The sequence below is a fragment of the Magnolia sinica genome, chromosome 3 (assembly GCF_029962835.1).
Source record: "Magnolia sinica isolate HGM2019 chromosome 3, MsV1, whole genome shotgun sequence".
NCBI classification, from domain to species: Eukaryota; Viridiplantae; Streptophyta; class Magnoliopsida; order Magnoliales; family Magnoliaceae; genus Magnolia; species Magnolia sinica.
In genome coordinates, this window is record NC_080575.1 from 6,372,537 (window position 1) to 6,383,453 (window position 10,917).

The 10,917-nt window shown below is 37.1% G+C and overlaps 2 long non-coding RNA genes across 2 annotated transcripts; both read left to right on the forward strand.

Moving 5' to 3' along the window:
- Positions 1 to 6,818, forward strand: LOC131239396 (uncharacterized). Its single transcript, XR_009168192.1, has 5 exons — positions 1 to 2,091; positions 2,243 to 3,412; positions 3,501 to 3,551; positions 5,270 to 5,356; positions 5,824 to 6,818. It is a non-coding gene; the product is annotated as an uncharacterized LOC131239396 (long non-coding RNA).
- Positions 6,819 to 7,620: 802 nt separating this feature from the next.
- On the forward strand, positions 7,621 to 10,713 carry LOC131239398 (uncharacterized). Its single transcript, XR_009168195.1, has 3 exons — positions 7,621 to 7,689; positions 8,710 to 9,015; positions 9,760 to 10,713. It is a non-coding gene; the product is annotated as an uncharacterized LOC131239398 (long non-coding RNA).
- Positions 10,714 to 10,917: the final 204 nt, after the last annotated feature.

Consider the following 10,917-nt stretch of genomic DNA (forward strand, 5'->3'; position numbering starts at 1 on the left):
TTCTCAGGGGATTTTTAGATTTTGAAGCTTTCTCAAGATATCACCTAAGAATCTTGCTAAAAATAAAATTTTAAATATTTATTATAAATCATGATGATAAAGTTGTAGAAAATTAACTACTAACCAATAAATAACGATATTTTCGTGAATATGTTGTGGGATTTTCAACATCTCACTGATAGTTGTTGAAGTCGTGTATGGATAACATGTGTGGGTTTTGTTTGACCAAATATTCCAATAGCAAAAAATGAGTGGGTTGTAACTCCTATTTATTAGGAATGAAGCAGAACAACCTGCTTTTGGAATCCTTTGAGCCTTCCTACTTTTCCAAACATGGACCAAACATTTTTAGTTTAGTTTTAATTTTAGCTAGTGGTAAGAGTCTTTACAATGCTTAGGCTTAAATCAGCCAATGCCTGACACTAAAATTTGAGTTTAGTTATTTTTCCCCCCTATTATCTCATAGAAGTCTTAGTTATGGGAAGTTACAAGGGCTGAGAATAAACTACCTTTAGAGTTATGTTTTTGGGTTTATTTTGTAGTATAAAGGGTGTTTAGTCAGCCATATGGACTGGTTAGTTGTTACGGAGAATAAAATTGATATTTTTCCTTTAAGTAGAAAAGAAAACACATGGTACATTTGGGCATTTTAGAGGGTTTAAAGCTATTTCTCCTTTGTTTTGAAGATATTCTCTCATCGGTGTATTTTTTGAATCTCATATGATCTAGACTCACTATCAAGAAGTTAATTTTTAACTGCTAGAAACTGTTCAATAGTTGCTGGATATTGTTCATAATTTTGGAGCTGGAACTTTCTTTCAAATTTAGTTTTTAATCACTGAATAAACATCTTGTGTTAGAATTGTTGTGGCCTATTTTTAATCACTGTTTGGAATTTAAGATGCAACTGATTGGGTCCTTCTAAACTTGGATCAGTCCTATCTTTTATCTATCCTTCCTAGACCTAACATTTGTTTCAGTTCATCCGAATCAAGTCCCGAAATGATGCCATAGCTGCAGTTGCAGTTGCAAGTGATAGATGGCATATGAGAAGTAACTATCTTCAAGTTTAAAATAGCCATTTCAACCATATACAACATAACTCGATCAACCCCGCTAGCTTACATACCACTAGATTCCCATTTGTTAAACCTAATACTTTAATACTTATAATCCATGGTTCAACATTTTTGGTAAAACCTTATAATTAACAATCAATCATTTTGTTTTTCAAGTACGAAAGTTGATTAGTATATTAGTATTATAGAACTTCTGATTAATCATGTAATAGAATCATTTGGTGGGTGCTTCCAAGTTCCATACAATGCTGATTATGATGGGGATGAAATGAACATGCATGCTTCGTAGTCATTTGAAACATGCACCTTCCTTAGTTATGCAAAAATTTACATAGGCTAAAGGCAATGATAGACTAAACATTGTAGGTGACTAGGATTGTGTGATGCATCTTGTTGGTATGTACATATTTTTCTATTGTGATAGTGGAATGCTAAATTGTTGTTTTAACATCATTAGAGTTATGAAACATTGGATTAACTTGTCTTTTTCTAATCTCTGGTAGCATTTGTGAGTTCTGTGATCCACTGAATGGTTGTGCAAAACCTAACTGCTGCTTTAAATGTGCCAATTTGGAATGATAACCTGAAGGTTACTTTCTTTGATAATGATGAGCTTGACTACAAAACTAGTTTGCATAGAACCTGAGATTGGGAATGGTTTGCTTGGTACAGAGTAAAGAGAATTGACTGAAAGTGGTGCAACAAACTATACTTTAGGTCGGATAAGATATGACCCAGCTCTTTGCCGAATCTTTTCCCAAACTCTATTATCCATTTGGACTTGGATTTCTAAGTTTATATAATCTTTAGTACTATGCTGAATATGTTGTAGAGTGATGTAAGATATGACCAAGCTCTTTGCCTAATCTTTTCCCAAACTCTATTATCCATTTAGACTTGGATTTCTTAGTTTATATAATCTTTCGTACTATGCTGAATATGTCGTAGAGTGATGTACCATGATTGGTTCCAGTTTGACCTGAAGGAAGGCCTCACTTTCCTCAGAGATCAGGTATGTTACTTATTTCTTTTTTCAACCTATTGCCTTAAAATTAAGTTCCTTTTGGCTTAAAATTTTCAAAACACATCCTTATATATTAGGGAAGAAGCTTCTTAGGGAAGGGTAGTTGTCTCATTTATTTTTTGTAATATTTTCTTTTTAGGGAAGAAGGTTCCTGGATGCCGGAAATTGTTGCTTCTTGTCTTGGTTTTTTGCCGCTCAGTCAATAGAGTTTTCCTTGTAGTTGGTAAGGTGTCTTGTTGTGGCCATGCCTAGTCCTGTATTTAGCATGCTCTTTTTTGTAATTTCCAGTTGATCATGCAGTCTATAGGATAGGTAAGGCACTTATGTTGTTGTAATTTCCAAGGATTGAACCCTCGATCACTCACACACACAACATTTATCTCTTCCAGCTCATCTGATGAGCTGTAGGCATCCAATGTTACTTCCAATATTCTCAACCAGGTGGTTATTTTCGAGGCTGAGCATACATACACAGGGCTATAAATCAGTTGATGATGGTAGATAATTTAGCTAGTGATGTGTGTTTCATAATCCTTCTATTTCGTCTTGCACTATATTGAAAAATTACTTGTATCTAGCAGCTCATATTTTTCTAGTCAATGTTATACTGCAAAGTAAATTAGGAAACGTGACCCGAGGCTTTGCTAAGTATAAAAGGGTTTTTAATTCTGACAAGTGGAGCATTTTGGTTCAGTAATCCATAATCTAGATAAATGGTCTTTTGCATCCCACCACGGATGGACCATGCCCAACAATAGGAAGGAACCGAATCAACATGAATTGTCAGAATGGATTCAATTTTTTTACACGATTCCCCTTTGTAGCTCTGCTTGTGGAGCTCCTTTATCTTTTATCAATGCAGGGCTGTAAATTTCTTTCTGAGGGCTGGTTGCCAAAGTTTACAGTCATTGTGGCTCAAAAAACTTCAAGAAAAGGTGGGTGCTTGATCAGAAGGGTCAGTTTTTCTTTTGATTTTTTCTTTTTCCTTTTTTTGACATAAGATGAGCTGGTGGAGACTAGTTTGTATGAGCGATCCAGGGTTTATGTTGGGCAAATTGAGTGGGTACCCTTATAAGCAGTATGAATGACATGGGTTTTTTCTTTTATAATATTAATTTTCCATTACAGCTCTAGTTCTCACTCTGATTGAGAACTTCATTTTCATGCAGGAAAAAGCCATGACAGTTGCTGTATTTTCATGCAGGAAAAGGCCAATGGCAGTTGCTGAATTTGTTTTATTTTAGGTGGTTATGATATGGAAGACAAAGCTGCTCTCAAGCATTCAGCACCAACTCATATTAACTTCCCGGTATGTTTGGGTGGCGATTGAATCTGAAAATTTGAGATTTTGATTCATTTGTTTCATGAAATTCGACATTGGAATTGGGATGATGCAGTTGGATAACTATTGCGAAGAACTTGAGGAAATGAAGAACACAAGTCCTTCAGTAAGATCCGATGCTTAAATTCCTTGGAATCGATAATGAGCATTATTTTCAAGGCAATTATATGACCCCTATGTGGATTAAAATCTCATTTTTCCATCCATACTAGCCAATGTGGAGTTTTTAAGTCTTTCAAAAGCCATAGCTTTAATACATAACAAAGAGATCCCTAAAGATGAAAGCCTGCATAATGAATAGTGAAATCTGTAGAGGTAATTCCATCTGTACAGAACAAAACAACTATTGTTCTCTTGTTTTATGAGACATTATTTATGTGAGGGAAGATGATTAGTCAGTACCGGTTCCATTTCTAACAGAGGAGGCACACTAGGAGATGGCTTAATTCCATCAAGTGCTTGCCTCTAGTATAATAGTTTTATTGTCTAACTTTTTGATATATGGTTTATTTCAAGGAGTTCTGCCCTTTATTTAAATGATCATTGATTGCTTAGTTTTCCTTTCTCTAGAACTACAAATGGATGGTGACTGCAATCTTCCATGATAATCATGCTAATCTAGCAGTTCAGTTTCAAACATTCAAATTTTCCACATAAGAACATACTCCTTGTTAGTGATCTTATTACAAACTTACAACAGAGAGAACAAGAGATACATATTGCAAAATATAAGCAACCACAAGTTATGTAGATTGTCTCGTATAAACAGTCAAAACACACACACACACACACACACACACACACACACACACTAGCAAGAAACAGATATGTGAGAACAATGTGAGGTTGGAGCAGTCAGCATTTAATACATATCAAATTGCTCAGAGTTAGGAAGAAGCATGTTCATAATTTTTTAGAACCAATAATCGTTTTGATATGGAGAACATATCACTATCGTCTTTTTGTACTTCCTAGGCCTTTGTTTTGCTTTATCATTGCTTTCTTGCATCTTCACTAAAATGTTGGAGTCACTTGCTGGTTCAACAGAAGAACACGAAGACTCATTCTGATCACTTGGCTGTATACCACAATGAGAAGATGCTACATGCATCCCTTCTTCAAGACCATCTTTAGCTACAACCAAAGAACTTACATGTGACCTGTGTTCAGCAGTTTTTATCACATTGCTTGCCAAGTCCTCCAGATTTCTCATCGATTTATATATAATTCCTTCTTCTTCTTCTTCTCCTCCTTTTTTTTGTGTTCTTTCTGATTACTGGCTGCGGCTGCTGAATTAATTTCAGGTGCGTTTGGATGGTCAGTTGAATTGAATTGCAATAGATCAATTGAATACAAAGGAAATGGTGAAAATGGAGAGGCATACGAAGACTGCATGCAAGATTAGGAGTCTTACCATGCATCTACGAGATCCTAGCTGTTCATTTGGTGGGCCCCACTGTGTATAACCAGGTGCCAAAAATTATGCTGGTCCAGATGCCAAATTGGCCACACATGTCAAAAACTTATGGGTAGCATACACATGTTATCTACAGCGGATTCCCAGTGGGGGCCACCAAATGAACAGAAAACTCGACATACATGCATGGGGACCACCATTTGTTTATGCCTGCAATGCTTCTGAATCACCAAGTTTCCCTTTTTTTTTCTTTTTCTGTTTGAATAATCGATTTGACTTCTTTTTAATATGTTATTGTGATGGGTTTAACAGTGTTGTAAATGGATCTGGTTTAGCCAGTTTTGTTGCCGGTAAGATGTCATCATTCTTGGTTTATTTCGAAGATAGGTACCATTATCCTTCTCCAGTTGATGCAGAAAGACTTCGTGTACAAATTATAAGGAAAATTGATTCATATAGTGTGCAGTCAACCATATACCCTATGGTTGTAGATGGTAAGCATGCTTCAGATATTATATGGTTATAGTCCTTTTGTAGAAAACCTCTTCAATGGTCTCTTCTTTTTTTTTTCTCAACAAAGTGGTCTACATTTTGGAATAACACTATAAGGAATCCAATGTATTGGAAGTGCTCCTGCATTTTGTTGATCTGAATAACTCTGCAAGGAATCAAATTTGTGTAGTTTAATTAAAATCAGAGTGGTGCCATGCCCACACAAAACAATGTAAACAACATGTGTGCCTACTCGTGTGTGGGGACTGTGGCCCAAGAATTAGGCTAGCCCACTCATCCAACAGGCTACATGTTCCTTGAATTCGAACTGTTGGCATTTTTTGAAAATGTTCGGTGTTTCGTTACATGTTGCACAACTAGTGAGTTGATTGGCCTATTCTCGTGCCAGGCCTTCTAAAATTGTGGGTCCCACCTGATACATGTTTCATATGTCCTATACATTGTCCAGGTTGGCACTCATGTGGCCATGTGTAGTATTGCGTGTAGGCTTAGAAAAACTCTTATGATTATTATTCATTACACAAACTGACAATGGCTTGCTATGAATTTACTCTTGTGCTAATCCGAAAGTTCGGGCTAGTTCTTTTGATGTTATTTATTCAGTTTTGAAGTCTGGAATCTATGAAATTTGGGTTTTTTGTGGAAATATTCCATTAAATGGTGGTATTCCGTATGCACTTGAGGCATTTCCAGGTAATTCCCTTTTCCATTGCTTGAAATGTTTGGTCCTTTTGATGCTTTGGCTATTGTTTAAACTGGGTTGAATTGGACCATTATTCTTGATTTGGGATCAAGAAAAATGCAACCCTCTTCAGTTTTTCAATCTTAGGAAATTAAGAAGGCATGAATTGCAAGCTAAATAATAAGTTTGGATTTTCTAACTGTTAAACTTGGCAATGATATTGTGTGAGCTAGTGGGTTCATTCGTCAAATGGCAGGATGTGCTTTTGTCGGCAATGGGAGTGAAGAAAAGAAATCTCTCCAAGGAAAGCACTCCAGGTGAAGCCGTGAAGAAGCCAAAGGAAAAGTGTTGGTAAAAACCACAAGGTGAATGGCCTGAAACCTGTATGCTTTCACTCAATTATTCCATCTCTCTCAATAAGCTAATGTTCTGTACTGTTGTAGCATATGACAAATACATGCTTGTGAGCACCAACCCGAAAACGCCAGACTCAAGCACCCTGCCAATGTGGCACACAAGTGTGAAATCTGGGCTTTCCACAAGTCAGGTGGCAAATCCCATGGGAAGTTTTGCATATCCCAAAAATCAGGTTGGCATGCTCATCAGCTGGGGCACATGTATATTGAAAATATGCGGCCCACCTGAAGGGTGGTGGACAAGCCTGTATGTTGGGTCGAACACCTTCGCTGCTGGACTTAGCTCTCCCACACAAACACCATGTTGGCACGGGTGTTGCACTATTGTTTGTCTGCTGGTAGTGTTCCTCTGTTTGATTTTCTAATTACATAGGTAATTCGAGGTAAATGGGTAATAATTATTTACCCTATGTATTTCTGGCTGGATTTCCAAGGTGACGTTGACTGCCACCTTTCATTTATAGCACTCCTCGCGTTGCCTGAGGAGAAAAATATCAAATTATGGGGTCCACCATAATATGTATCTCTTATCCACACTGTTCATCCCTTTAGCCAACTCATTTTATGGCATACGAAAAAAAATGAGGCAGATCCAAAGATCAAATGGACCACAATACAATACAGGAAACAATGGAAATTGAACTCCTACCATTGAAAGCTTCTCGAGGACTCCAAAAGTTTTGGATCTAACTGATATTTTTGTTTTCCCTTTATCCATGACTTTGTGACCTTATGAAGAAGTTAGATGACAAATAAACATCAATGTGGGCCCTAAGGAGAAAACAGCTTTCAACCATTGACGTCTTAATAATCATTGTTCCCTAAGGTGTGGTCCACTTGAGCCTTTTATTTTCCTCATTTTTGGGTTTATGCATTAAAATATATTTTTTAAAAGGATGAATGGTGTGGATAACTCACATATATCATGGTGGGGCCTACATATTTAAATCAGTAATAAAAGGTATTGTATGAACCGCTTTTCGAAACGTAATTTCATGCTAATTTCAAACCAGGTGGAGTAAGTAAAACGGACGTATTTTCCTGTATTTACTAGGGAAATTAAAAATCAAACAGCCCCTTTAGATTTATTCAAATCTAACTTAAGACTTGCTATTAGCTCAGAAGTTCCTTTTTAATATGGCAGGATGGCGTACAGAGGGCCACCACAGAAGGTCAGATGACGGATTTAATTGGTTCTCCCCTCAGTATACTTGTGGTAAACTCTCACTTATAGAATTTTAGGAGTATAAGAACCAAGCACATGGTTTGTTTTCAACAGGAATTTAGGATCCTGCTCACCAGCAAGCATACAACTTGCTACACCACAGTCAGGGTACATGTGCATTCTGGTATCCAAAAAAATGAGGGAAAAAAAAAAAGATGAAAGAAAAAACAAGAGAATCTTCATCTATTTTAAATACTCGTGGTTCCATATTTTCTGGTTGCTTTGTTGTGTTTCCCATATCATATCAGCAGAGTTCTAACATATTTCTTATTTAGGTGCATATTTGTTTCCATTGTGTTTCCCTTAGTATGTTCCTTGTGGCTCCTTTTTATTTGCCATGGTTCGTATATATCTCTGGTATTTCATTACACTCTTCATTTCCTGCACCACCTGCTATTTTGAATGTTCGTTATATGATTTTAGTTTGCTTAGCTGTTTTAGACTTTTAGTAACAGAAAAGCTCAGACATAAATTACTTGTGCAAATTACTTGATAACACAAGTCCATCTAATTATTATTTTTAATAATGCCATAATTGGGAGGAAATATGTCTGCACTTGGACTATCACAGAAACCCATTTATGTTCAAAGTGAGATTCATGTCCTCTCCACCTCTCTTTTTACATGTGAACTCATTGAATAATCTTAAATGTGGCACTCTATTTTTAGCCCCTTTTGCAGCTTCATGCTTCGGCTCTAGGAAAATGCATATCTTTGCAATTGACTGCAGCCGACTGGATACGTGATCAATGTCCAACTGAGCCTCAATTGCTATTTTGGATTTATTTCCTCAACATGCATTCTCATATGTATTAGATATATTGATTGATTTACAACAAAAAATAGAACCTTAATCCAGTAATCCACTGATGGTATTTCAATTAATAGTTTGAACTGTTTCGCCTGCTTGAAACATTTTTCAAGTTACTAAAAGAAATTATTTTGTGTTACTTCTAATATTGTTACGAGGACTACTTAAAACATTGATTTATGGTATTACTATTTCAACAGGGCCAATGCTCAAACAGAAAGGCTGTACAACACTCATTTAGGTATTCAGTTTGCATAAGGAGTAGCGCTGGTTCAATGATCCAAACTAGTGATGTAATGGCCCCATTATTAAATGCAATGTACCAAAATTCCATTATACTGGAAGATCCCAGCTATATGATATTAGGCTTTTTTCTTGGTTGAATGTGAATGTTGCTGTATTTTCGTTTTTAACCATCAATTTGTTGACCCCTATGAAGGGGTAGGATGCTGCTAATTAGGGAGATTTGGTGTTTGGGCCATCCAAACAGGTCCTTTATATCAATTGTTTTAGATCACAGAACCATGGATGAACGTGATGAGGATAACTACTCCGAATCCACGGAGCTTCTCTGGACTCCTCACAGAGACTTCTCGAATCCACGAGGAAAGAAAGCAGAAAATAGAAATAAATTCTAAGAAATTCGAAATTGATTAATTGATGAATAAAAACAAGTTAACAACCCTTTAAATAGGGGTACCAAGCAATGAGAAAGAAATCAGAATCAAACTACAACTCAAACTCCTAGAATCCGCGACTTATTATAAATAGTAAACTTACTATTTATAGACAGTCGTGATGTCTACTAGTGCGCAAGGTTTTCGGCCAAAAATAGTAAGTGTCCTATTTGGCTTCACCAAACCGTTCTCCTAATTATTCTAAGCTCTTTTCACATTGGGCGCAACTCCTAAAGCCCGACGGATGAAGAGTTATAATCAAACTAAAACTTACTATTTATAGTAAAAATGAAATTAAAACAGGGAAACAATCTTCGATCCAGGGGTTTTTCACAATTCCGGGCTGCACAACCCGGTGTAGCAAGTTGGTTGGCTAAAGTAGCTCGTTCTACCCCAAAATCATATATTTTACGTCAGGTAACTCATTCCAGATTGCGAGATACGCCTAATCTAAGGTCCGACGGTCCGGATCACTTCTATTGTCGACGGGGCCTTTTCTGATCCATCTTTGCCATGAAACTGTCCGCGACCCGCTCTACATCAGTGCCACTGAAGATCTACACAGTACTGTAGTAACTGCAGAACCTTTTAGCCAAGGCATTCTATAATACTTCTTATTTTAGTGTCAGACAATTCTTTTTCCCTTTTTGGCTGCTCATTTGTTTCGATCAAATATATTTATTTTTTTGTTAGCATAGATTTAAATTGTTGTATCAACGTTCTTCCTAAGATTGCTTTTAGATGGAGCTGTCATGATCCGTCATGTCCAGGTGGCAACCTGGGATTGCGTATTGTTATGGGTAAAAATGGACTGACCAAACAACTGAAATAAGAGAGCACAAAACGATCAAAGTAGCTCGGCCCCAACCGCTGAGCTTGACCTCTACGAGTGGTCCGAGCATCTACCTTGAGCAACGACTGCAGCTTTGGCTGATGCTACACTGTCGCCACCAGCAAACCACTAACTATTGACCTGCCCTGTCCCAAAGAAAGGTCTTAACCATGATCAACAGTTTAGCTTGGTCTGGGTGCTTACCGACCACAACTGACAGCAAGTCGGTTCATATAGACCTCGACCCAGCCATCCTGGAGGTCGGACTCAATCATTTACCCAGATGTCATCGGATCTCGACCACCTGGGTTTCTTACTTAAGAAAGATCTCCCCAAGGACCTTGGGAAGATGACCACATCACATTCGGAAGAAGATCCCTTTCGCAATACGCAGTTACCATCCAAGAGGCATTGCTATATACATCTTTGGAACTAAAGGTTGTAAATAAGGGTCTCCTCTACAATAGAAGGTACGCACAACATACATACTATAGCCATACGTTCAACTAGACCCAACTTGCCCGCACTTACTTTGGCATTGGAGGGTCCCTGGATGTAGCCAGTGTTTCTATTGTTATCTTGTTTTGCAAATCCATAAGCAGTCTAAGGAGGACGTCTAGATTTCAACATCAACATGTATCATAAATACAATTAATTTTTTATGGAAATAAAGATTTTATATGTTTGGGGTGGTAGATTTGATTTTGATTCCAATTCTGATTTCTTCCCTTTTGTGTTGACTTACCTTTTCAAATAGGTTTGTTGCTTGGGGCTTTGGAGAACATGTTGATGAAATGGGTATTAAGTTAGTTTTGGATGTGTGCACTGATTAGGTAATCCGCTTCTATTATTATTTTTTATTTAATGAGAAATGCCAACGGCTAAAACTGTCGACGTTT